This window comes from Ambystoma mexicanum, chromosome 9, assembly GCF_040938575.1.
Source record: "Ambystoma mexicanum isolate Mex_15411 chromosome 9, UKY_AmexF1_1, whole genome shotgun sequence".
Taxonomy (NCBI): Eukaryota; Metazoa; Chordata; class Amphibia; order Caudata; family Ambystomatidae; genus Ambystoma; species Ambystoma mexicanum.
This window is the reverse complement of record NC_090931.1, coordinates 1,014,706,157-1,014,732,950: the sequence shown is the minus strand read 5'-3', so window position 1 is coordinate 1,014,732,950 and position 26,794 is coordinate 1,014,706,157. Positions and strand designations below refer to the sequence as shown.

Here is a 26,794-nt window from a genome sequence, read left to right as displayed (position 1 = left end):
CTCTTACTCACTACTCAGCAAACGTGTATTTACGGAAAGCAGTAAGCGTTCATACCTTAAGCTCCAATATTTCAGACAAGTAGCACAATCTTAGCATCCAGCGCTCAGTGTTCAACTTCATTAAAGTAACACATGTTTTCGTGCACCGAAATATTTTCTTAAGAAGGACACTGGCACTGGAAGTTTGTGCTCCGGGAAAGCGGCTTGCAAAGCATGTTCACTTCCAAGGTGCAATGTTTGGTGGTCTAAAGTTAAATTCCTCTTCGTGTGCACCTGAACGTACTCTGCGCCTTTCAACAAGTCCCTTTGAAACGGAAGCTGCCCCCTGCTGCCGAGTACCGCGGCGCGAGGTAAGCAGATAGTCCAATCCCGGGTACTGTATAGCAGAGCGTTTACCTCTTTCTCCCATGACGCTCTAAATAATGCATCTCCAGGAGGCGGACATGGGGGATTCTGTGTCACTGCACTGCCAGCGGATGCGAGACCAGCGCGCTCTGCGTCCGCGGTCAGTTCCAACTAGATTACACCCCGTGTTCACATGCACATACAGCCGTGACCTATTTCAAATGCTGTAGGAGAGGCACGCGAAGAAACAGGGGCACACAACTATGCACAGGTAGGACAATCGAGTTTCCAGTATGTGGTCTCGCTTATTCTCAGATTGTACTGGCCGTAGCGAGCGTTGATGGTGTTTCGTAAATAGAACAGAAAGATAAAAAGGGATAACAAATGAGTGCGTGTTGCGATGCTGCGCTTTATGTTTAAGGGGGTGAATAATCCATGTGCTCAGGTTAGCTATGAACGTGCTGCTGCAAATGCGAGTGGGGCCGAACGTTCCTCAATGCACTGCGTACATGTGTTCTCTTATTTTCCTCTCCTCGTCTTTCTTGCAGCAGACTACGGTCTGGAAACCCCTGGCCACTTCTTGCAGCAGACTACGGTCTGGAAGCCCCTGCCCACTCCTTTCAGCAGACTGCATTCTGGAAACCCCAGCCCACTTCTTGCAGCAGACTATGGTCTGGAAACCCCAGCCCACTTCTTGCAGCAGACTACGGTCTGGAAACCCCTGGCCACTTCTTGCAGCAGACTACGGTCTGGAAACCCCTGGCCACTTCTTGCAGCAGACTACGGTCTGGACACCCCAGCCCACTTCTTTCAGCAGACTACGGTCTGGAAACCCCTGGCCACTTCTTGCAGTAGACTACAGTCTGAAAACCCCAGCCCACTTCTTGCAGCAGACTACAGTCTGGAAACCCCAACCCACTTCTTGCAGCAGACTACGTTCTGGAAACCCCAGCCCACTTCTTGCAGCAGACTACAGTCTGGAAACCCCTGGCCACTTCTTGCAGTAGACTACGGTCTGGAAACCCCTGGCCACTTCTTGCAGCAGACTACGATCTGGAAACCCCAGCCCACTTCTTGTAGCAGACTACGGTCTGCAAAGCCCTGGCCACTTCTTGCAGCAAACTGCGGTCTGGAAACCCCTGGCCACTTCTTGCAGTAGACTACGGTCTGGAAACCCCTGGCCACTTCTTGCAGCAGACTACGGTCTGAATACCCCTGGGCACTTTTTTCAGCAGACTGCGGTCTGGAAACCCCTGGCCACTTCTTGCAGTAGACTATGGTCTGGAAACCCCTGGCCACTTCTTGCAGCAGACTACAGTCTGGAAACCCCAGCCCACTTCTTGCAGCAGACTACGGTCTGCAAAGCCCTGGCCACTTCTTGCAGCAGACTGCGGTCAGGAAACCCCTGGCCACTTCTTGCAGTAGACTATGGTCTGGAAACCCCTGGCCACTTCTTGCAGCAGACTACGGTCTGGAAACCCCAGCCCACTTCTTGCAGCAGACTACGGTCTGCAAAGCCCTGGCCACTTCTTGCAGCAGACTGCGGTCAGGAAACCCCTGGCCACTTCTTGCAGTAGACTATGGTCTGGAAACCCCTGGCCACTTCTTGCAGCAGACTACGGTCTGGAAACCCCAGCCCACTTCTTGCAGTAGACTACAGTCTGGAAACCCATGGCCCCTTCTTGCAGCAGACTAGGGGCTGGAAACCCCAGCCCACTTCTTGCAGTAGACCACAGTCTGGAAGCCCCTGGCCACTTCTTGCAGCAGACTACGGTCTGGATACCCCTGGCCACTGCAGGACAAGCCTGGGCACTCTGATACTACTCCAGCATAGCAATAGTGGTGGGGGGTAAGAAGGGCGAGCCACGAAACAGGTCCTGCTACCTCCCCCCCATTCCATATGGTTCATTTGTGCCCCCAAAAGCCCCAACCCTGCTCCAATCTACTTTTTTGGTAACATTAGTGGAATATGGCATTTTAAAACATAACAAAAAAATAAAACCGCAGGATCATTCCAGATGCTGGAAACTCATCTATTAGCGCCCTGTCCAGGCGCCTTGCAGCAGCATACATGCAAACCTCCTAATTTGCATATGAATTGCACCACAGAAGGGACTTCTCAGAAAAGGAGATTACAAGGAGCATCATCAGTCGTTGATACTTGGAGGCGCCATGGAAGTGACTTCAGGATAAGTTAGCAAAGTGGCAAATAACTTTGTAGTGCCAAATACCTAAATTGCACTAGTATTATATATGGAGCAACTCTATAGTCATGAGGCTTTTAAAAAAATAATAGCATGATATATTAACATGAGCTATGAAGTGAATCAGAATCACATACAGAGCTGCAGATAAGACACAGTGCGATTAAATGATTTGCCCAGGATCACACACTTTGGTTAAATGGTGAAACAGGGATGCAGACAATTTAAGCAACTGAGCACATCTTCTCAGGTTTACTTGATATAGATTTTTATTAAGGTTTTGCTTTGAATTTCATGTGCTTAAATAATAGGTTATAGCAACTCCTTGGAAGCAAACCACATTACATAACAAACTAGACTTTCATAGTAAACTAATTGTACGGTATATACATTGTAATAGAAATATTTTGAGTATGTCTTTAGTTTTTTTCTCAAAAAAATTGAAAAATGTTGGGCACCACCGTATGTTTTATTGGTTGTGAGTAAAAAATAGTTTCTTTTGTTGTTTAAGATAAATGCATGCTTTTCCAAGGAGCTGACCGGGTTGAAAAAAAGCCCAACGACACTCAGGCTTTGTAGTAGGTACAACAGTTAGAAAAACAGAGTGGAAACCACCCCGTAATGCCCAGTGCTCACCCTCACACAATTATTTGGCGAATTCACAATTTCTCTACAAATCAGCACAGCTTTTGCCAATGCATTTCGGTGCCTAGCACCATCTCTAGGGCTATATTGTAACACAAGCCTTGCGCGGGTATGCGCGTACGCGACCCAATTTGCGAGCAGATCGTAAAAAAGCAGAGGGAAGGTAAGACACGCTGCCATGACAGGGTAATTGAATTGAATAAGGTTACAAGGTAGTTGTGTGAGGCTTATTATCCCTCTCTCCTGACAGGGATACTCTACTTACGTGTACATATACACGAGGCGTTTATGATTGTGGAGGAACGGCTAAGGTAAAGATGCACAATTACGATCACAATACACGCACTGAAATGAAGCATTTCTTATGTTGCTAGGGTCACTAATGAATACATTGTAATTTTTCTTTTTTACCTAATTGCATGATGGGATTAACCTACCTATGGGTATGTACATTTATATTATATTTATGTGTATTTGTGATATGAATTGTGTTCAAATATAGCCCTGAAGATGGTGCTAGGCACCGAAATGCATTGGCAAAAGCTGTGTTGATTTGTAGAGGAATTGTGAATTCGCCAAATAATTGTGTGATTTAAACACAAACCATAACAGTAAAGATTTGAGAAAAGAAAAAAGAAGTGGCTACAATAGCTTTTTTGAACCGATTATCAATCAAACAAACCAATTAATAACAAACTTAAAGGAATGAATTTAGCTTCCTAATAGGAAGCAACAGTGAGCACTGGGCATTAAGGGGTGGTTTCCACTCTGTTTTTCTGTTTTAGTTTTTTTCTCCCCATCCTGCATGCAAAGTCACAATAGCACCATGAAGATTAATGTGAGCCTAACAAAACCTCCTCCTTGAATTTTTCAAGCCATAGACATTATTTCAGAAAGCATGCAACAAAATGCACCTTTCTCACTTCTGATCACTCCCTTCCATTCACATTTCTAAAGGGACAACAGTCCCTGCTAATTATCCCCCCCTACCTCCCATCAGTGCCTAATGACTCACATTGTAATGCTCTGTTAACACAGAGCAACATGAGAGCTGCACTCTGCTGCCCTGAGCTCCTTGGGACATTGTCCTGGCAGCCAGGCACCCCTCCCATTCTGAGGTAAGGTGTCCTGCTGCCCAGGGTGCCCTGCTGCCAGGAGAATGAGCGTTCTGAGGAGGAATTGCTCAGCACACATTGTACTGCCAGCGGGACACCTTTCCCATTGGGCACCCTCATTGAGGTGCCTAATGGGAGAGATGTCCCACTGACAAATGTCCCATCTGGCTGCTTGCCCCTCCCCCCTTTCACCCACACACGCTCGTTACACCACTGGATTTGGTACAGTATAAAAGCGTATTCATATAACATTTAAGTCACTAAAAATAAGCGTCTTTTCACAGACAGTTCTGTTTTGACAAAATTGAGATTAGCCGGTAGCTATTTGCTTTTTTATTTAGTTTTGTGAAATTATAGCATCTCTGCAATGCTGACAGTGATTTAGGCACGTGAGGAATTGAGGGGGGGGAGAGGCTGCAACGAGGGCGTGTGACCTAAATGCTGGGCATCGCCTAAAGTGTCCCCAGCTCTCAGACAGCAAAAAAAGAAACGTTGTCGGGTCGCTGGGGATAGGAATGTGAGTGTCGCATTGCATTGTGCTATTTCATTTGTGCTCTATTTCTTTTGTTTCCTTTTTTAGACTGCCTGTCATGGCTTTTTATGTGACACTTAGCTTGTCCATTGCAGTGGCCGGGTTCGAATCCCCAGCATGACCACTGACACAAATCCCCAGCACGGGGATTCGACTAGAACACTGTGTTTTTTAATAGGTGCACACGTTTGTTTTATTGAACAGACTGCTTGACACACGAAGCCCTAATGAACAGACTGCTTGACACACGAAGCCCGTTAGGGCTTCGTGTGTCAAGCAGTCTAGTGAATGAAACCTACAAAATAGCACTGGATTTCTTTTGTTTCATTGAATAAAATGCTTGGCATGTAGTCTATTGAATGAAACAGAAGAAACCCAATGCCTACGGAATAGCACAGTGAAATGTGACACTGGCTAGTCAGCGGCAGTGTGCGGATTCAAATCCCCTCCACGTGGCTGTCAGGGGTAGCGTCGATTGAGGTTTTGGGAGATTGCCAGGGCTCAGCCCGTCCACTTAAAGCCCTGGCTGCAGAGATGCAATATTTAACGAGGATTGGCAATGCCAACAGTTCTGGCTTTTGTGTATGCATGGGTACGGCACTTGCCAGGCACTGCCGTAACGTAACAACTGGCTACTGATGGTAGCAGGCGCAAAATGGGGAGATTACCTACAAAAAATACTTGTTAGCGTTCACTTTAAATCCAAAAGCAACACAATATATTCAACACTGTTAAACCCCACCATTAAACTTAAGATAGAAAACCTGTGCTAAAATTGTGCTTTCACTTGTTATCATGTTGATATACAGGTTGTGCATGATCTCAAGCTCTGAGGAGAAACTAGCATGTAGTGTGGGGGTGGTGGGGGGAGGGGCAGGCCAGGGGAGTTGCCACTGATACATTCCACCTTAACCTAAACCACATTTCAGTGTTTGTGTGTGATTTCAGGGTCCTATAAACACCCAGAAAACTATTGTATTTAATGGAGAAAATTGAGAAAGTAGGCCAGTCTTACAAACATAGTTACACTCCAAGTTGCAGCCTGGTCACATATTATTTTTTAAATGTATTGCATTATTATTTTAGTGCGCTATAGTAAAGCGTTTCACATTGTATTACAAACATATGAACATACATATCCCCACTAGTAAAACGCATTTTTCTGTAAACATGTACACTATATCATCATTAAAAAGATTTGTATTCATAATTAATTCAACAAACAAGAAACAAAAGAAAAAAACAAGCAAGAGCTCCAATTCTGAAATGCAGCTGCTTATTTCTTAAAAGTCGGACTTCTCGCGCATATTTGCCCAAGCATTGCTGATGCAAACTGTCTCTCGCGTTGCAGTGAATAATCACATGTTCTAATGTCTCTGTTCCAGATCAGCACACAATCTGCACAAACCTCCCCCGCCTGGAGTTCTCTTTAGTCACAAACCGCACAATCTAGAATGAGGAAATGTATAGTTTATTGCTGTTTTTTTTTTGTTTATACTCTGGGTAGCACAACCGAGTCACCTGTAGGCTATCGCTGCACATTGTCGCGATTGAAAAGCTTCTGGCCACGCACAAAAACGCGCATCATGTGGATCAAAGTGGATTGGTTGCCCTGTCAATTTGAAACTGTATGCAGCACGAAAGACACCCCCTCCCCGTGCGGTGCCACGGATACTTGGATGTCAGCTGATTGGCAGGGCAGCCGACAGGGATCTTTTGCATTTGAAAGGCCTGAGCAGCCACCGTCAGTTCTGACTGTCTACCTGTATCTTTCTGACAGCAGTTAGGAACGAGAACCCAGCGAATCCTTCTGACCTGCACCCCCTACTCAGTTACGCGAGGGGATGAGGGATCATGTATGACCCTACTTAGGATAGTGGGGATGGAGGGGCGGGACAAATCGACCCTAGCCCTTTCAGGTCCTCTGTATATCTGCTAGTGCCCAACAGGATTGAAAGCCATTGCATATGTCTCCGAATGGTCAAATTGGCCAGAATTCTTGAAACGGTGTGGTGCCTCCCCTTTTTTGAACTGCCAGCAGGAATATTTATTCCCATGAAAACTCCCTGCTGGCAGTCACAGTTAACCGCAGTCATGACACATCGTCTGACAGCACTTGAGGAAATGCTCTTACGTTTTTTTATATTTCAGGTATATTGCTGGGGTACAGGAACCTTTTATGTGGGTTGATAGCCTCCACCTTTATTCCTTCCTTTCTAGGTCTTCATTTGTCTTTGTGCTGTGCCCACAATCTATTGCTTTTGTTGCATGTTTGTGTATTTCACACACCTTCTGAAACACTGTTTCAATATGTATATTCTCTGTCCAGTGGTGGAATTCTGTTGTAACTGGCGACTGTTTGATAACTCCTGTAAATTAACTTTTATAAACTGATGATTGAGAAAGGGGCAGCCATGTTGCGGTCTTGTCTTGAAGTTGTGAGATACTTGGATGCCATTGCATGGTGATCTCAAGCAAGTCATGCATGAGACTACTCTAGTTGGTGTGATCTTACCTCAGATTAATTGGAAGAGTCTTAACTTGTCATGCTGGTTTTATAAGTCGCCTTCAACACACTTACCATGCCAACAGGAGGTGTGGGCAGAGAAGCAGCTATTGGGGGAATTTCACCATAGTGTGTGACCGTATTTCTGCAATGGAAACCTATAGGATGACACGAGTGCCTCATGTCTCTGTCAAAGGTGGGCCCTACCTTGTGGCTTTTTTCATGCCAGCAGGGCAGGCTGTACTCTGGTGACCACCTTAAGACTGACCCCGCTCCCGTGCATCGTTTTGTCTCTTACAGAGCATTTGGTCCTCTCTTTTTTTAAGGCTTGACCAACTCGATTCCATGTTGACAGACTGTTCAGTGGGTTGACATCAAACCCATGATCCTTTTCTGAACTACTCGCTGTATTTGTTTAATCGTAGTAGCAATCTGTTTTTTTCCACCCTCTGTCCCTCTGCAACTGACATTCAGCTGTGATTAAGCATTTATTATCTTACAAAATACTATAAACGTCTCAAGGCAAGTGAGACAGTTGAAGGTCATAATTAAGAGGCACCATCTGTAGTGGCTTTCGTATGTTCTGGGTACAAAGATGAGTGCAATGATCAAAATTGACTGCAATGTCAGCTTGCTTGGCCATGGTGGATTTGTAATCGAAGCAAACCTTCTTGAAGCCTTACTTCCACAGCATGGAAAACAAATTAGTGGGATCTGAGAGCTAATTGGGATTGAGGACGAAGGGAAGTAGGTGCTTCTGCTGGTCATCGAGTCGTGGATTGATCAGCTAAATTACCTTATTTAGCAGGGCTTGAATGTGCGGTAACATCGATCTGAATGGTAAACTGGTAGTTTCCTACCCCAAAGGTAGGTCACAATGAGTTTAATTCTGTCAAGGATCACGATAAACACACATCACCCTCAAACTCTGTGAATTGAACGGTGCTCAGTGATGTTCAGCTTAGATGACCTGTAAAGCACTGTAGTATACTGTCTGGGGCCACAGAAAACCCATCTGAACCTTGGCATACATTACTTTAAATGATTTATGATCCTGGGGGAATTGCCTGCTCAGCTTGCCTTGGACATTTCTTGCAAGTTCAATAGGTGAGACTTGAATGCGGAACTCCCTCCCGGAGTATTCCAGAAGCTCCCATCACCTCCCTCGCTTCCAGAGATTTCCAACAAGCTTTTTCTATTTACATTTTGTCCTGATCAGTTTCGGCATTGAAAATTTCTGAATCAATTACCAAGCCACCTTGTTGAGAAGCAAATGTTTACTGAATCAAATTATTAGGCTGGGTACCTCAAAATAGTTGAAATGAAAGAGAATATTCTCTGAAAGCCAGAGGTCAGGTATTTTCATTTGTAATGCAGTTTACAAATTTAAGGTAAACACTTTTTTAGTTTAATCCAGAGAAGTGTCTTTTTAAAGTGTGGGTGGGGCCGCGGTGTGACTGGGTTGGTGTCTGTGTGTACAAGCACATTTTCTGAAACAAGGGATAGCCACAGATGCATATCTGAAACTTCTTCCAGAGGTAGGTTGTTTTTATGTGCGTTTTAATGATCAGAGAATTAACCATTGCAGAACGGAAGCATCCAAGGTGACACAGAGAATCACTGTGCTTAAGCTCTCTACTGCACAGATTAGTGTCCCTGTTTTTGCCATTTCTTTCACCTAATCTATTTAAATAATAATGTGTTTTGATTGTTAGATTGCTCAGAATACAAATCTAAAGGCCTTTTTTTCAATCTCTGTTTTTTCCTCTTGTTTTTTAATTTAACTTAATTAGGTAATTTCCGTGTTTATTATTCTGTTAACTCTGCTTACAATGTTATCACATTCCCCGACATACGAATTTTCGGACTATTTGAGCACTAAAAATGTATTTGTTCTCCTTATATTGACCTTTTAATACTTTCATAACTTGTCACCCTTCTCAAGTGCGCCAATGGTTTTATATTGTCTCGGGAGGATAGCTCAGTGGCAACGTGCTCACCTTGGAAGCAAGAAGACACAGAGCAACACAGGTTCGATCATATCAAGACAACCTCAATGTGATACAGGATTGTAAACGTTGTCTCTCCAATCCTACAATATCAAGTGTAATGGCTGCTTCTCTAGCTCTACCCAACATAATTGGCTTCATAAAGTCTTGTACTGCATAATAGAGTTTCTCCTGAATTACACTGATGGCTTAAACACTAGATGCCGGATTTACAAAGCATTTTTCAAATGGGACTGTGTCATTGTAAAACACTTTTATTAATCAGGACCAAGGTGTTTACTGTGCTGCTATTGGGATAGCTTACAGAGGAATAATGTTTTTGCTGTGAAATGGCACATGGAATATCATTACCCTTAAAAGCACTGAACATCAATTCGTCAATTGCTTGTTTCGGCAAAACAAGGCAGACACATATCTGGGGTTGCTTGTGTTTCCATGGAGCGGGGACTTGGCCGAGCAGTTCAGTCTGGGATGCTACCATTGGTGACAGTACCTGACTGATTTCCACATGGCTGGATCCCTTTTGCAATGGCGCAGACAGGCAAAAAAAAAGGTGGTTTGGAAGGTTGCCCAGTGCATGGCCAGTGGTTCAGATGTATTCAAAACTTTCCATCCATCAGTTTTTTGGTTGTAGTTTGCCAATAAGCATACAAGTTCAAAGCTATGCAGAGCAGGAAGTCCCTTTTAAGATGTGCTGACATGCGCCACACAGTCTCTCCAGATGATGCATAGAGAATCAGACTGGGCTCATTCATAGAACACAAATGTATAGCATCCAAATGTTATGTTATGCCGATTTATGCCATGCATCGTTGCCATTTTCATGGTCTCCAGGCGCTCTCGTGGCACTGTAAGAGAAGTGGGTGGGGTTGGTAAGTGAGGGATAGGATAGAGTTTGTGCTCTTCTGTTGATGCTTTCAGAACCAGGACAAACTGGCATCTGTGCATGTGAGGTATTTAGGAGTTCTTTGTTGTGTGCACTGGGCTTGTTGTGTCCGAAAGGTAGGTGTCCAGTGTCTGAGTTGTTTGTTCGCTGCAAATATTTTGTTTTGTAGAATGATTAGCAAAGAGTGTGTGGTTCGTAGGTTTTTGGTAGTTTGTTTCATTAGCCCTTTGATAATGTGTAGTACATGAGAGGCATGTGATTGTGGGGGAAAGAGGTGGGAGGTGGTTAGTTGGTTTGTGGTGGGCTCTGAGTGTGAAGTAGTTTTATTGTCAGTTCTTTGTTCTGTATTGGCTGCCATTTGCTTCAGTCCCACAGTATGGTTTGTGGAGTTTTGCAGCTATGTTTGTCTCAGTGAATTGTATAGCCAGGTTTTTTGTCATTTCCTGAAAGTTAGATGGTCTCCTGTCGTTCTTATTTCCTTCGGTAACAAGTTCCATAGTTTGTCTATCAGGGAGGAAAAGGCAGTACCTCTAAGTTTCTATATCCGATATTCCAGCTGCACAATGCTATGCGCAACACCTTGAGACCATCCCGGCGTCTCACTTTGCATGATGGCATTTGTATTTTCTTCTCGCAAGTATGTGGCTACAAGTCTCAACAAGATACATACAAATCCAGGACTTTCGCAAGGTGGCACACACAAAATGGGGCCACCTGGCGAACACGCAAGTGGATCCAGAGGGGAAAAAGGTCCATGGATTCCTACCCAATAATCTGCATTTGATCATATAGGAGAAAAAGATGTACCATACCTTTTATTTATTATATATATGGATTATTTGCTAAGTACATCTTTCCACTCTTTCAGGGTACTTTGGAGTGGGGCATAAAAAGAGGGGGTTTGGGCCCTTCAATATATGACCAGTCTTCAGTGGTGTTTTATTAACTGAGCTTGGCATGAGGACGAGTAGCATTTTGATTCTTAATGAAAGACCTAATCTCAGGGAGAAATTGCTTAATGGGAAATTCTCCTTCTGTTCGTCCAACAATAGATTTGGTGACAATCGGTCACTCGCAAAGGACTGACTTGTTGAGAATAGGCAACTGAGGGAGAAGAATAGTCATTTTTGTATTACTCAAAGGTTATACAGAAGAGTAGTGTTGACAGGATTTTGCAGAGCCCAAAGCTATTTTCTTTATGTCTTCGGTGTGAGGGGGGAGTTACATAACTCCTAGAACCCTGGCTGTTGGTTGCTCTACCACCAAATCTAAATTTAGATATGTAGGCGGTAAACAAGCTGTGCCAGGCCAATCTCAGGTGTCTTTTGTGTAGGAAGGCCTGGAGGATCTTGAAGAGGTAGCCTGGGCTGTCCATGTTTCTCCTGTTGCACTATGCACCCAATCTTAAAATGTGATCTTTACTTGATCATTTGTAAGAAAACACAATTTTCCCATATATCAGCCATTCCTTGAAAAATCTTTCATGAACTGTAGAAGCGATGGGGAGAGTCTTGTGTTGACATAGAGGAGGTGCAGAGTCTTGGGGCATAGACAGAGAAGGCCTGTCTTCTGGTTCTTTCCTTCCTGTACCAGCAGAGTTTAAGTCTGCACATGTCCTAACTTCTGGTGGATCGCAGGTCTCTGAAGAAGCTGAGTTTTTCAGTGAGGTAGCTTGGGGACTCCAGGGTGACATCCTTATAGATACAGCAACAGGATTTGAAGATGATACAGGCTTGCAGAGAGAGCTAGTGTAGTTTGATGGGTGTCAGTGTGATTTGGTCCAATTTGCAGAGTCCTATGATAAGTCATGATTTAGTATGTAGGACACATCTTAAGGGAGCCAGGGTAGTCGCATCGCTGGAAGGCCTTCCAATAGAGCATTGCCACCTTCCAGGTGGGAGAGGACCAGGCCTTGGACAAGGATCTGAAGTTGCTTTCTGAGATGACCGGCTTGATGGTCTGTAGGAGAGAAAGTTGATAACAAGCCATATGTGTCTTCCTTAGTATGTGCTGTTTGAAGGCCAAATGTCTGTTGATGTCGAACCCAAAGGACTGATGGATGTGGCCAGCTGGGACATGAAACTCTCGATGGTCATAGTAGAGAGCCAGGTCTAGATGTCAGGGTGTTCTGTGTTGTTGGTCAGCAGTAGCAATTCATTCTTGGAGGGATTGAGCTTCAGGTAAGCACTGGACACCCACGACTGAATCAATGTGAGTTAGGACTTGAACCTGTGGATGCCTTCGATGGAAGATATCTTGAGGTAGATCTGTATGTCACCTGCATTTTGGAGATGTGGATGTTGGAGGAGGGTTCAGAGCAATTCGTGTAAACATTGAGCATCTTGGGGGACAGGATAGTTCCTATCCTTGCAGGACTCAACAGGTTATTGGTTGAGTTGTTGATCTGGAGAAATACATTTGTACAAACTGTTGGCAATAAGCAAGGTAGGATTTGAACCAGTTGAGGATGATCTCGCTGATCCCATGTGACGATGTAGATTGTCTGTGAGTGTCTGGTGGTATACTGTGTGAAATACTGCTGAGATGTGAAGGAGAACCAGGAGACAAGGATGGCCATCATCAAGGATTTTAAAGGCAATAATCACCTTAATGGTAGATGTTTCTGTGCTGCATCTGGGTCTAAAGCCAGATTGGTATGACTGAAGGAGGTTATTGGCTTCAGTGTGTTGGATGAGTTGTATGGCTACTGCTTTCTCAAAGATTTTACATAGGAAAGGAAGATGGGTGATGGTGTGGTCGTTGCTGGAGTTATCTGGGTACAGTGTGGGTTTCATGAGGAGATGGAGGATGTGTCCTGCCCTGAGGGTCAAGGGAGAAGGGCCTTGATTTAGGAGCTGTTGCTAATTGTCAAGTATGGGAGGAGTGCTTCTGTCTGAAGGGTCTTGACTACTGAGGCGGGGGGATGTTGCCTGCATACTTTGTGCCTTGAGTGATGCTAGGGTGGCAGTGCGGTCTTCCATAGTTAGTGTTTTGAAAGTTGTCCAGGTAGTTGTGGTTTTGTGAGATGAGAGGTGTAGTGTGCTGTCAGTTGTGGCGCTGGTCTCTATGTGTTGGTGGATCATGCTGACCTTGTTGACGAATAAAGAGTTGAGGGGTGACACAGAGCTTGATGGCTTTTAAGAGGGCTCTTCTTCCAGTGTTGACCTGGGCCATGGTGTTTTGTTAGTAGGTGGCCATCGCAGTGTTCATCAGTCATATGCGTGTAGCATAGAGTTCCTTGAGAAGGGCAAGGTTGGACGTGTTGCAGGGTTTCCAACAATTATTTTCATGTTTTCTAATGGTTCATTTATTGAAGTTCAATTCTTGAATATGCCATGGTGTGGTAGGTATATGCTTGAGGGTGCATTCTTTTACTGGGGCAGGAATGTTGATTTTGCTTGTGAGTGCAGTGTTCAGTTCTTGAAGGAGTGAGTTACAGTCCTGGTTCATCAGAGGTAAACCAGGCCATGTGAAGTGGAGTTTGGCGAGGTATTCTGTGAGAGCCTCCACTGGGAAATTCTTGAATGATCTGAATGCTTGTTCATTGACTTGGTTTCTTGGTTGCCAGGGATGTTGAAGTTGTAGTTGAAGAAGATGTTGGCATGCGTGAGAAATATTGGGGTGACCAAGCCACTGAAGTTTTCGATGAGGAAGGTGTTGCATTTGGACATCTGTCAATGGGATGAAAAATGACTGTCAGGTGGTGAGAGTGGAAAGTGGCAGGATAGGTTTTCGAAAGAGCCAATGTTGGTGACATCCATTTGGGTGCATGGCCATGATGCTATGTGAATGATTGCAAGGCCTCCATCAATCTTGTTTGGAAGATTTTCTACAGATGTTTTTGGACTACAACTCCCCATTCCTAGTGTTTGTGCCCTCCCCGTCTTTCTCATGCAAAAGAATAAAACGGACACACCCCGGACGGGGAATGAAGCAAAGAGAGCAGGCTGCGAGAGTTCAAGGCAAGGTTTATATAAGTAAATGGCATTCAAAGATCTCTGTTGCCTCTGAGAGCGCTCTGACCAAAATTAATGTAACAATACATTTTATAGGGCAAATGACGCAACTAACATAGGATACTACGTTGGTCCCGGATTGGACAGTCCATATCGTGCCCATGGTGTGGGTGGCATCTCTTCCTCCGGATTGGCTGCTTGGTTGGCGGGAGGATGGATGTCAGGCATCTGTGCTCCGAATGGGTGAAGCAGGGTGGTCACTAGCTAAGCTAACATAATATAGTCTCAAAAATGCATGCACTAAATAATAATTGTTTGAAGTCTTTGAACAACTCATCATGTCTCTATAAACTTCACACATGTATCTATAATATCAATAACATCAGATTATAAGGGCCCTACGTTAAGGGTCTTGACCACCATAATACACCGGTTGAAGTGAGGGTCTGTGTTCATAAGAATCTCTGGTATGTGACATTATTTTAATGGTAGACAACGATATACTGCAGCAGTGGTCTAATGTTAGTTGGGGATCTGTTGGGTGGGCATCATGGCATGGTCAGTGGTCTGGCACATGAAAGGAATAACTTGTAGGGGCACAGGATCACAATGGCAGTAAGTTTCCACTGCCGAGGGTGCGGGGGCAAGGACATGTTTGTGGAGATGAACGAGCTATGTGCTTAGCTCATGTTGGTTCACATGCAGAACAGTGACCTCAGAGGAAAAGTGATATGTTACATTTATTATTTGTTGCAAGAACCTCCGGCTTCAGTGTGAGAATGGAGCCGCAGAGTTTTCCAGTCAGAGTGAGAAAGACGGTGGGGGCCATGTGCCCTGCGTGTCTGGCCGTTGCGAGGAAGAGAAGAGAAGCGTTTTGTACTATCGCAGTGAGGCCTAGTCACCAAGATGGAGTCGAAAAGGGGTACAAAAATGGATGCCCTGTGTCCTGCTCAGTGGTCCCATCTACGCGAATGTTAACCAAAGTTGACATCGCATAAGGGCAAGGGGTGAACCCACAACTGGAGGCACTTGGTCCGAGTTTTGTACTGAGAAGTAAAGGATGTGAGGGGCCTGCTGGCCCCTCGCTCCCACACACTAGCCATCAGTCAATGGCAAGGGATCATGGTAATTGTAGTCCAACACATCTGGATAGCAAAAATGTGCAGACCCCTTGAATAGGGGATGTGGACATCTAGGATGCGGGTGGAGGTTGATGTCATTCAGGTCTCAGTAATGAAGATGGCATCCAAGTCATGTGTGGTGATGAGGTTGGTGCTGTCTGTTGCATGGTTGACTGCGGAGCAGACTTTAGCGAGCACCAGTTTGCATTTAGTGGTGGATGATGAGGTGTATTATGACGCTGATGAGGTTGCTGTGATGTGGTGTCCATGATGTTGCTCTTGAGTGGTGTGGTTGGTGATGGTAGGGATGGGCTGTTGGGAAATAGGAGCAAAACACATATTGAAGGGAGCTTAACAGATGTTAGAGGACGAGAGGTTCTGATCTTGGTTCCTTCTGGTCCAAACAAGATTTGCCCTTTTCGTCGACTTCCCTTCTCTTCGGACAACCAGGTGAGAGAGACTCTTGATCTAAGAGTAAATAAAGGGAAGGAAGAGGCAGGGCTAAATTGTGGGTGGGTCTTAAATTGCGTGTCCCACGTGCCACTGCACACCAACTACAAATGAAACGAGGATGGAGGGCAGTTTAAGTAGGGAACAACAGTTGCCAAACAGGAGCGCAACAACAGATTAGCAGTGATTAACATGTGGTTGAAGCTTAGGCCACATGACCTAGATCCATTTTCACCTGCTCACCAACTGCAAAGGAAAAGAGATTACAGGGATGCCTGAAAGGTCACAAAACAAGAAAACAGCAACAGATTAGTAATGATTGACAGATGGGTGGGGCTTAGGTCACACAAACTAGATCCAGTGGCAGCTGCTCACAACTGCAAAGAAAAAGAGGCTGGATGTCTGCTTTAGTAGGGAAGAAGAGTGGCAAAACATGAAGGCACAAACAGATTAGCAATAATTAACAGGTGGGTGGAGTTAGCTCACGTGGCCTAAATACGCTTGATCCACTTGCACCTGCTCAGCAACTCCTCCTGGAGAAGTGAACATGATTTATCTGTACAAGAAGACTGGGGAGATGAACTAGCAACATATAAAATACGATAAAAAGAATCAACCAAACATATACCCTGAATCTTGGAATTAGCTACAAGAGAAAACATGTGGAAAGTCCACAATCACAGAGTTGGTGTGGGAAAATAATCTAGCCATAGAGTGAGTCAGACAAAAGTATTATCCGTACAAGGAGACCATCGAGGTGATCTAGCATCTCAGAGAGCTTGTGGAACTGAACCAACCACAAATGGAACATAACGGAATGAACTGGATTCAACTCAAACTCTCACTGGACTGGGCCTCCCATCGCTCTGCAGATCTACTGGAGCAGATATCGGCGTCAGTGGTGTGATGGGTACTAGGAAGTAATCAGCCAGTAGGATTCCCAGCAGGGACGTGGATTTTAGACACATTTTTCTCCAGATAAATCTCATGGCAGAAATCAAAGGGTGAAGCTCTGAAGTGAATTTCCAAGTCCATTCCATATAAGAGCAGTGTTCCAAGACATCAGATTCAGTGAGTAGAGATCCACACATTTTACAAGGATCAGTATAGGATCACAGTCTGACGTTGTTCATTTGGTGTTTTATTTTGCATAAATGCCTATATGGATTATTAGCAGGTTGTCCAGTAGCGGTCCATGATTGTAAAACAAAACTGACTGCCAGTTCTCATGGGAGAGTATTCACAATGGAGGCCCTTATCGCCTATCCAGTAGGATAGCATAACAGTCTGGCAGGTAGTTTTGAGTATGCAGGTGGCAGGTTGATAGACTGCCACTCCCTGGAGCTCTGTGGATGAATTGAAAATCATGATTGTAGTCTTTGGAAATGTTTCTTTCTTTAAGGATGTGTACAAAAGCACATGCTTCTTTCTCACAATACTAAATCTGCCTTGGAAGAAGATTGCTGAGAGGCCAGCACAAGCGCCATGGAGCTAGTGAACCTAAACCCCACACAAATACCCTTGACTCTCTTGGACACTGTGACGTGAGAATCGACTCACCGAGTCCCAGAAGGTCACAACTAGTCTCATACTCTCAACCTCATCTAGATTAAGATACCAATAGTGACGTTTGAATAGCTTCACATCCAATAAAAATGCATATTGATATTTACAGAAATTAAGCATAAGTCACTCACTTGTAAAAATACACACGCCTTGCAATGCCTATATATGCTTAATATTTATGCTGAAAATACGATTACAACTTTAAGCTTGTCCCTAAATCCGGATGACTCTATTCCAATTCCAGGGCTAACATATTGCTCACATTACACAGGGGCTTGTACTGTATGTTAGTGGGATATATTAAATAAAATAAAGAATGGTGGACAACTATTAAGAATGCAAAATAAATGTACACACATAAGATGCACAAACAAGAACTTGCTGATCTATTATATAGCACAGAGCTCTGAATGCTCTCCTAGTACCAAGCAAATACATCTGCTCACGCTCAATATTTTCAAGCCAAAATAGTGGCATGATAAGAGTTCCAAACTTGAGCAGATCTTTCAATTACAGGGGTAATGCCCGTTCTGAAAGTATTGTCCCAGGCAAAGCTAGGGTTATACGTGTGGGAAGGGTCATTATCACAGCCAATCAGGAAACTGCCTCTTCACCTATTTTTGGACATTCACATTTCGACTTATTTTCTTCATTCGTGGACCTGCCGTGACATTAGAAAAAAGGGTCCAAAGAAGCAAATGACCCCATTCTAAAATGTCCACCGAGTGCACCACGCTCAGCGACATTGGCCCACTCCAATATAGAGAAGGGAGGTCAGCTATTTGAGTTTGCAAGTCTGCTGACGAGGTGGCTGAGTGCGACACGATGCAACTTAGGTGCCAGCATGCCTCGTCAGCTGAGTGCATGACCAGGTGGGTTCAGCGGATGGGTATAACGTGTGGTAAAATAGAGGTAGGTGCTGGCAGCTGTGGAGCATCACAATGCTGGAATACAGCCTATTCCAGAGATTATATACCACAATCCAAGTATTGGTGATTGGTTGCTTGGTGTTTTATTCCCACCATTACATTCTAATTAGACATTCAACATAAAAGATACATTGTCCACCAAATTACTTGAAGTATTCAGTTAAATGAGACATAGGGTCATTCACCATAATAGTCTCTGAACTGAAAGATGGTGCAAGACTATTTAAATCTGTAGAGGGCATTTATGGCCAGGATCTATTGATCTTTAACATTCTAGTAAGAATTCTGAATGCAGTGCAGCCAATCAGAAAAAAAACACCAAGTGCGGCTGCAGGACCTAAGCTGAATCTCACTCACAACAGCCAACTAACTGCAGAATGTGTTGGAGCGGGTGACCGGTCGGACACAATTAAGTGGTAAAAGTATTACTGACCTTGGATAAAGTGACTAATGCTAGTTATGGCCCTTTGGTAATACACCCTCTCTTATGACCAGGACTTTGAAGTCAGGCAATGGCCAATAACTAATGGTATTGTCTAGCTCTATGGTCAATAAACCTACAAGTTCACTGATAAAGTATAATGTTAATATTTGCACAAAGTCATTCCATCTATCTCACCTAATCCATCACCCATACCAGATTGACCTTTTTCAAATTAGAAAACATTTGAGAATTCTAGACAGTTGTGTGGTTTATTGAAGCACTTCAAGATTTGCACATTGTTCATCCTGCCATGCCAGTCTCTCTTGATGCTGAGGTTTCGGCTAGGTCAAGTGAAAATACCTGCTATGTACCCTGCAATGGATTGATCTTCGGATCCATTTTACCCACTTACTAGGACCACAACACGTGTATCTACATTAGCGGTAACCCTCTACATTCTTTAACTCGGGTAGTGAATCCAATTGGTGATGCTTCTTGTCCATTCTTCTTCTCTAACAAAGCTTGCACTTTCATATGGTGCAAAATTAAAATAATATATCCATTGTGCTATTAGGGCTATGCTACAAACCCAAAGGATTTAGCTAGCTAGGAATTAACTTCACACATACTGCCAGGAACAGAATGCAGTATCTATCAATTGCTCCAGGATAATTTTAGATTATTAGAGTAGTATACTTAATGCAATAAAGAGAATACGAATATCCAGAGCATACGCCTACCTAGCAAATTTGCCATTTGCCCTGCCTTTCTCCTTTTACAACAATTTATTAACTGTTGTACACGCTCCTTTATTTAGGACAGAAATGGACACAGAATACAGAATACATCATCCTTGAATTTACAGAAAAACCAAGGAGATATTTATTTAAATATCAGATTTTCTTCCATATCATGCGCTTGTTTCTCATTTGATAACCAGTCACATGTGTCTCCCCTTGTAATTGAACCAAATCCCCAAGCGATTGTTGGTTGCCCAATTACTTATCAGTTCTCTTCAGAACTCCAAGTCCAAGACCTCCTGCAGTATCTAGTGCTCTTGTGCTCCTGTTAGGAGATAGAACACAGGGGGTTAGCACAAGAGCACAGGATGGTTGTGAGGGACAAGGAGAAAAGTAGAAGAAGGGAGTGTGTGCAGTCCCGGATTGAAGATAGAGTTTCCTCACATTTATATGGCTCCCAAGTTATCATTCAGTCACCACTTGGTGACTAGGATATATCTGAAATGGTCAGCAGAACAAAGGGAGCAAAATACTCGTGTACATTGGATCTACATTCAGTTTACCATCAAGTTGAGCTCACACAAGACCCAAATCACTTAACAGCTTTCATAACCCCGTTTGGTGCATACAAATTCCTAAGGATGCCCTTTGGTCTGGCTTCAGCTGCTGCAGTTTTTCAGTGATTGATGGATACACTTTTCAGACACATGGAGAACGTTATCACCTTCCAGGATGACTTGTAGCTCTGCACAGATTCCAAGGACGGATACATGATAGTGTTGCGGGAGGTTCTAGAAACCTTGGGAAATGTGTACTCACCCTAAAAGTCACAAAGTCCAAGTTGATTGTAAAGGAAGTGGATTACCTGGGACACACCTTGTCTCCACAAGGAGTTAGACAAAGAAAAAAGCTGACAAAGGCCATTGACGAAGCACCAGCTCCCACCACAATGGAGGAACTAAAGTTGTTCCTGGTTCTATGCAAGTTTTATGCAAGGTTAGGTACCACTAAAATGCATAAATAAGAAAGGGACCAATTTTCTTTGGGGTAGAGAACAACAAGAGGCTTTTGAATCAGTAAAATGTCTAATTGTAAAAGTGCCTACACTGAAATCTTTTGACACAAAAGGCACAACGATCATAACTGTAGATGTTAGCAAACACGGATAGGGGGAAATACTAGCACAACTCCGAAAGGGAAAAGAAAATATCGTAGCCATTGACTCTCGAGCACTCAAACCAGCAGAAGTGCATTATTCAGTCATGGAGAGAGAAGGTCTTGCTTGTTTACGGGCAAAACAGCATTGTAAGCAATACCTGTGGGGAGCATCATTCTTAATCAGGCCTGATTGCAAACCCCCTATTCAAGTGTTGTCTGCTGCATGCACTACGAAGATGGCTCCCAGACTATTTCAATTTTTGGCGGTGTTAAGAGAACATAACTATGACAGACAATATAAACGAGGAAAGAGCAATGTCAAGTCAGTCTGCGTTTCGAGAATACCAAATGAAGTTGCAATCGGCGAAGACAAAGAATGTGACTTGCAAACATGTCAGCAAAGATGGCTATGAGCCAACAAAAAAGGTGCCGTTTGAGAGGAAGTCAAGAAATATGTACATTGGGGCTGGCCCCTAACAAGGGAATTGGACTGTGATTTGCTCCCATTTCAAAAAGTTCAAGATGTACTCTCTGTAAATTAAATGTTCTTATACAGGAAAGACGAGATAGTGCTTCAGAAGGGTGTTAGGATACATTGTTACAAGCAGATCACCTAGGTCATATGGGCATACTGATTAGCAAAAGACTTTTGAATGAAGGCTATTGGTGGCCAGCAGTTGATTTAGAGGTTGTAAGGTGTGTGAGAGAGTGGGTGGAATGTGTATGATCTGCCCATTACTCCCATGCCCATGCCTGAGGGACCTTGGCAAACATCTCCACAACAGACCTGTTGCAACGTTCTATATTCCCAGAAGAGGCGGCTCTGTATGCAATATGCAGTTTTCTTTTCACCCCCAGTATCTGCCACACCTTACTCATTAAAGCGCTTGTAAAATGACTTCCTCTATGTGATTCTGTTCTTTGTGGTAACCCAAATCTTGAAAATATATGATTTACTAGTAATGTAGCTGCAGTTTGAGCACTACAATCTGGCGCAGGAATACACTCTATCCATTTTAACATCAAACAAACCACACTCAAAATATAACGGCTCCCCCTATTCGACCTTTTTGCAGGTCCTACATAGTCTATTTGCAAATCTGACCATGCAAGGGTTAATCCTCTTTTCATCAGTGGAGCTCTATGCATTGGTGAAGCGGGTTTAAATTGGGCACATACTAGACATCCCCTAGTATATAATTCCACATCTTGGGACATATGTGGCCAGTAAGCATAATCTTTCAGTATCTCTAATGTAGTCCTGTACGATCTAAACAAACCAAACAGGATGCCAGTAAAACTGTTTTGGAAAGTGGCAGCTACCCAGTAACCATTTCAGTTACTGGTTCTGGTTTTAAATTTGGTAACTTGAATGCTTTGGGAAGAATTACTTCATGTTTCCATGTTGGGGTTCGGCTACAGTTGTAAATCAGGGGGCTGCACCAGCAATTGGTTGCTGTTCCTCTCCCAACCCTGTGGAAATGCTAGAATCATCCATGTGTGTACAGAATGACAATAATCAATCACTACTTAACCTCTGGTATTTGTTGCAACACAATTCCCTATGGCCACAGGGGATTAATGCAATTGGGTGTGCATCTGGGGAGTGTAATAATATTATAGGTTTCAAAATTTCAAAATCTCCTGACCTAGAAAAAACGTGTAGATGAAGCATATGGGAAAGATGATGCTGAGGACCATTCGTTTGGCTCAGCATCTTATCATACAGAAACAGCTGAACTGGTCATGATCGTAAAAGCACTTTACATGTTTTGTTACAATACGGCTTGAGAACAAAAATAACTAACCCATGTGGTGAGCCGTATCGTAGCTGTTATTTTAGAGAACAGCTGCTCTGATATTAGATCTATTGGTGAAACAGTGGATGTGGAGAACATGGAGCACACTGAGGAAATATCTGTGGAGATGGACCTGGAAGGGATCCCACTTGAGTCAGCGTGAAAGAGTTTGGGATGAGGGGCTATTGGGAATCTGCCCTGTTTTTGTATCATCTGACCAAGTTTCCACCGTTCTGTTGGATGAAGTTCGGGCCTCTTCTGATGGAAAAAATGTAGAGCTGTGAAAATACCACAGATAAGAACCCTCTGCAGGTCAGTTCTGGTCAACTTAGAGCACACTCGGGTTCCTTGGCAGTAGCTGCATCTAAATCCTGACTGAAAATATTGATCATTAATGTTTATGTGTCACCTGGAAATGGATGTTCTCTGTCTATTTTGAAATATATATCAAACAAATATTGGCAACCTCGATCTTATAATCTATGTGTTCCCCATCATGGTTGTGGGTGATTTTAACACTCTGTGTGTAACTAGGGAGGGTAGTCATAGTTTGACTAGATCACAGAGGACGAGTGATGAGGTCTGTTGGCTTTTTTTTTAGACTTGCATGGTCTGGGAATATTAGAACCGAGTGATGCAGATATGGAAGGTTGCCTGATGTATACATGGAAACATGGGCATTGCGAGTCCTGAATAGATGACATCTTTATTTCAGATGTTTTGAGGAAGTAACTATCTGGCTATACCCCTGTGATTACCATGTTTGGCAACCATGTTATTCTGGAATGCCAGTGAAAGGTATGTAAGGAGATAATTATACAAACAACATTGGCTGGCGTGGATAGTAATGTTAAGCGGAATAGGTTACAATGGTCAGTGCGTAAAATTGAAAAGCTTAAGGGATCATACAAACTGCGCTCCCTCTGGATGGTACAATTTTAAATAAGTGGGCAAGTACTAGATATGAGGCATCAGTGGAAGTAGGGATCTTAATTGGTCTTGATTTCTATTCTTGGAAATGCCAAAAATAGGATACATCAGAGTATAGTAAAGATGGGGTCAATATATGGTGAAGCAATTGCTGCAAGCAAGAGAGAGTATAGATTTGATGTAAGATACATAAAAAGACGGATATTACCCAGTGTTAAGAAAGCAGGCGATTAGTAAGGCTAAAACCAAACACAAAAATTGGGTGTAGGGGCATAAAATGTCATTAGAAAATTATATTTGAAGCCCTTAGGGATCAAGATAGTCGCACATTTTGGTATCTTGTCAACAAACATATTAAGGGTAGTTGTAATCATCAACTGAATTGTATACCTGAAAAGACTAGGGTTGTTTATGTCCAATTACTTTATTGTAAAGATCATGGGCCTCATCACAAGGTTGGCAGTATCCCATTGGTAATTGAGCTGGGATACCGCCAACACAAATAGCGTTACTGCTTATCAGTCCGGTGCAATTCCCCATTGTGTCCATTGAACCAAATGGGGATGGATGGCGCTATTGGGGTAATCTTTGACTCCACACTTTCCTTCTCTCCTCACATCTCTGATGTTTCTAAGAAGTCACACTACCAGCTGCACCTCCTCATAGGTATTCTCCAGAGCTCTGGTTCTCTCTAGGCTGGACTACTGCAACAGCCTTTTCCTAAATCTGCCTGCCTCTATTCTCCGCCCTCTGCAACTCATCCAGAACAGGACTGCATTGACTCCCAGTGGCTGCAAGGATTAAGTTCAAAACCCTCTGCATTGTCCACAAGGCCTTCTGGGGCCTGGGGCCTAAATACCTTCAACTCCCTCTTCCTAAATATCTTCCTTCTCGTGCCCTTCGCTCATCCGCCTCCAACCCCCTCAGGGTGAGTCGCTTCTCCAAGCAATAAGTTGGTGGTAGGTCTCTTTCTTCGGCTGGGGCCTCCCTCTGGAACCACCTCCCTGCCTCTCTGCCTCTCCGAAACTCGAGGAGAACCATCTCTAGTTCCAGAAGCACCTCAAGACCTTCTGCTTTCTCTCCTCCTTTCCCCTGCTGACCTCCTGGCTGAATCTGAAATTGAACTGGTCACCTGGCTGCCCTCTGTTCTCGGGCCCAGGTCCCCTCCCTGCCAGTTGCACACCTGCACTGCACTCTGGGGCTATCTATGTATCCCTAGAGCCCCCTACCAGCACCTGATGACTGCACTTTCCCATGCTTCCCATTCCACCACTTGGCTGCACTGTTTATTGTATTTATTGTTTTTTTATTATTTTTGTTATCCTACATACTGCACTGCCCCCTCACACTTTTCCCTCTCCCCCCGCCCCTGCACTTGCGCGATCTCAATGTCACCTCGCCTAATAAGATTGTTGTCTCGGTCTTCCCTCTGTTCCCCCTCCCTTGCCTCATTGCGCCTTGAAACACTTGTGTATAGGTGCGCTATAAATGCCATATCATATTATATAATATCATTACTGCTGGCGCAAATACCACTGGCAGTAATGGCGCCGAAATAGCCCATACCACTGGAGGTAAATGTGGCCATACTCAGGAATGGGCCAACCCTTAAATGCATTAATATCGCCCAACTCGTGATGAGGACATGTGTCTCCGATACAAAAACCGCTGAGTGGGAATGATGATGATGCGGAATATAATACAGAGGATTCCTTATCCAAAACTCCCAAGCCAGTAGTTTTCAATGGAAGTATTTGTGATGTGGGCCTGTTAGAAGGAGCAGAGGATGCTGTGGTGGAGAGGGGCACTCCTGAGATAAACATACTATCACCTAGAAGTTCTCATTCACTCGATTTCCGTCTCTCCACGTATGTTTGCAAATAGCTCCTCAATCTCCTTTTTGGATTCATGCAATTTGCCTCTTTCACTGGTGGCTAGTACTTCTGTGTGTCATGACATTAATTTAACAGCATTAAACATGGTCCTCATCTCTCTGATGGACATCTATGACAACACAAGAGATGAAGCCAAACACCATATGGTCACATTACGTACAGTTCTTAAATGTCTGGATGTAAGGAACAGTCATATTCCCAGATCCCGAAAGGTAGTAAAGTCGTCCCTTTCTATTACTCATGTCAGCCCCCTGAGGATCAGGGTTCACTTTCTTTGTTGATTGAAGAGATTAACTTGGATGGCAAATTGAGCCCTAATCTCGTTAACAATGCCAGCCCATTAGAGGACATTGAAATTCCTACTGGAAATAAATCAGAAAAAACAATGCATAAACAAAAGATTGTCAAGAGAATTTCTGAGATATCTACACCTGCCTGGCCCCATAGAGCGGGTTGTGGAGGACAGACCTATGTAACAATTGAAAATAACTGACTGTACTGGACAGATTTCAAATAAGGATGGTCTAATTGATAATCAGATTCAAACATTGATGGCTGCTCTACAGATTTATGAAAGCTAGGAAGTAAATGAGCAAACTAATCCTGGTGTCAGCCCGTGTTCGGTGAGGTTTTATTTTGCTCCAAAATCGATGCCATTAATTCCAAAGTGAAAGTAGTGCCCATGTGAACGCTGTAGTAAATCAAATCCCGATAAACAATGTCAGAGGAGCACAGAGTGACCCAGGACAAGCGTCCTTAATGGGCCATGATTCAAAATCTGTTACCAAAATGGTGATACCCTTCAAGTCTCTTCCCTTACTGTTGTTGAGTATTTACTATCAGGCCCTGCAAGACCTTTTTTAAACAGGACCTCTTCCATGATATCCCTGTTCTTGCCTTGATATCATCTTGTGATATAGATCATGTTGATATTGTTGATAATTCCAGATTGGATACATTGGGCTTAAATATTTCGTCCTATATTATTCGGGATTTAGTTCTGTCAGAAACTGAGAATGATTCGTTATGACATAATGTTAGAGATAGAGTGGGCATATTATTTGCCCACAAGAGGACCACATTGGTTGGATAATTGTAATGATGAGTACCCTCCGCATAACTTGAAGATAACCTGTAATACTATTATTAATCATGTTTCACAAGTGCATAAAGTGTTATGTTCAGGTATTGAGAATAGGTGTGTGGAGTCAGATTTGACCTGGTTAGGTGATACATTGAATACACATGTGTGGTACTATTCGGCACCTTTAATAAAGGTGTCCTATTGGGTATCATTTCATGGAATACAAGAGGAAACAACCATTTAGCAAATAAGGACCTGTGTGAAAAATGAAGACAACTCCCTGTAATAATGCTTCAGGAGACATGGTTAACTTTCGTATGTTAAATTGGATGGATACAGCATATGTCAGCAACCAGCAATTCAAGGGGCGCTATGTCGCCCGTTGGAGGTCTTTTGATCGATGTACAAAACCCGTTGGGGTGGTCTAAAAAATACTCCAGTATGTATGGTCTCCATGTGAATTGGTTTGTGATTGAATCAGGGTCTTCTACACATAATGG

General features: G+C 43.6%; 1 protein-coding gene across 1 annotated transcript in view; it reads left to right on the top strand.

Annotated features, from left to right (window-relative positions):
• Positions 1 to 484: 484 nt before the first annotated feature.
• XIRP2 (xin actin binding repeat containing 2) overlaps positions 485 to 26,794 on the top strand; it is a 1,616,993-nt gene continuing 1,590,683 nt past the window's right edge. Inside the window, exon 1 of the mRNA XM_069616273.1 lies at positions 485 to 616. The gene's annotated coding sequence lies outside the window, so the exon portion shown is untranslated. The remainder of the gene's footprint in view (positions 617 to 26,794) is intronic.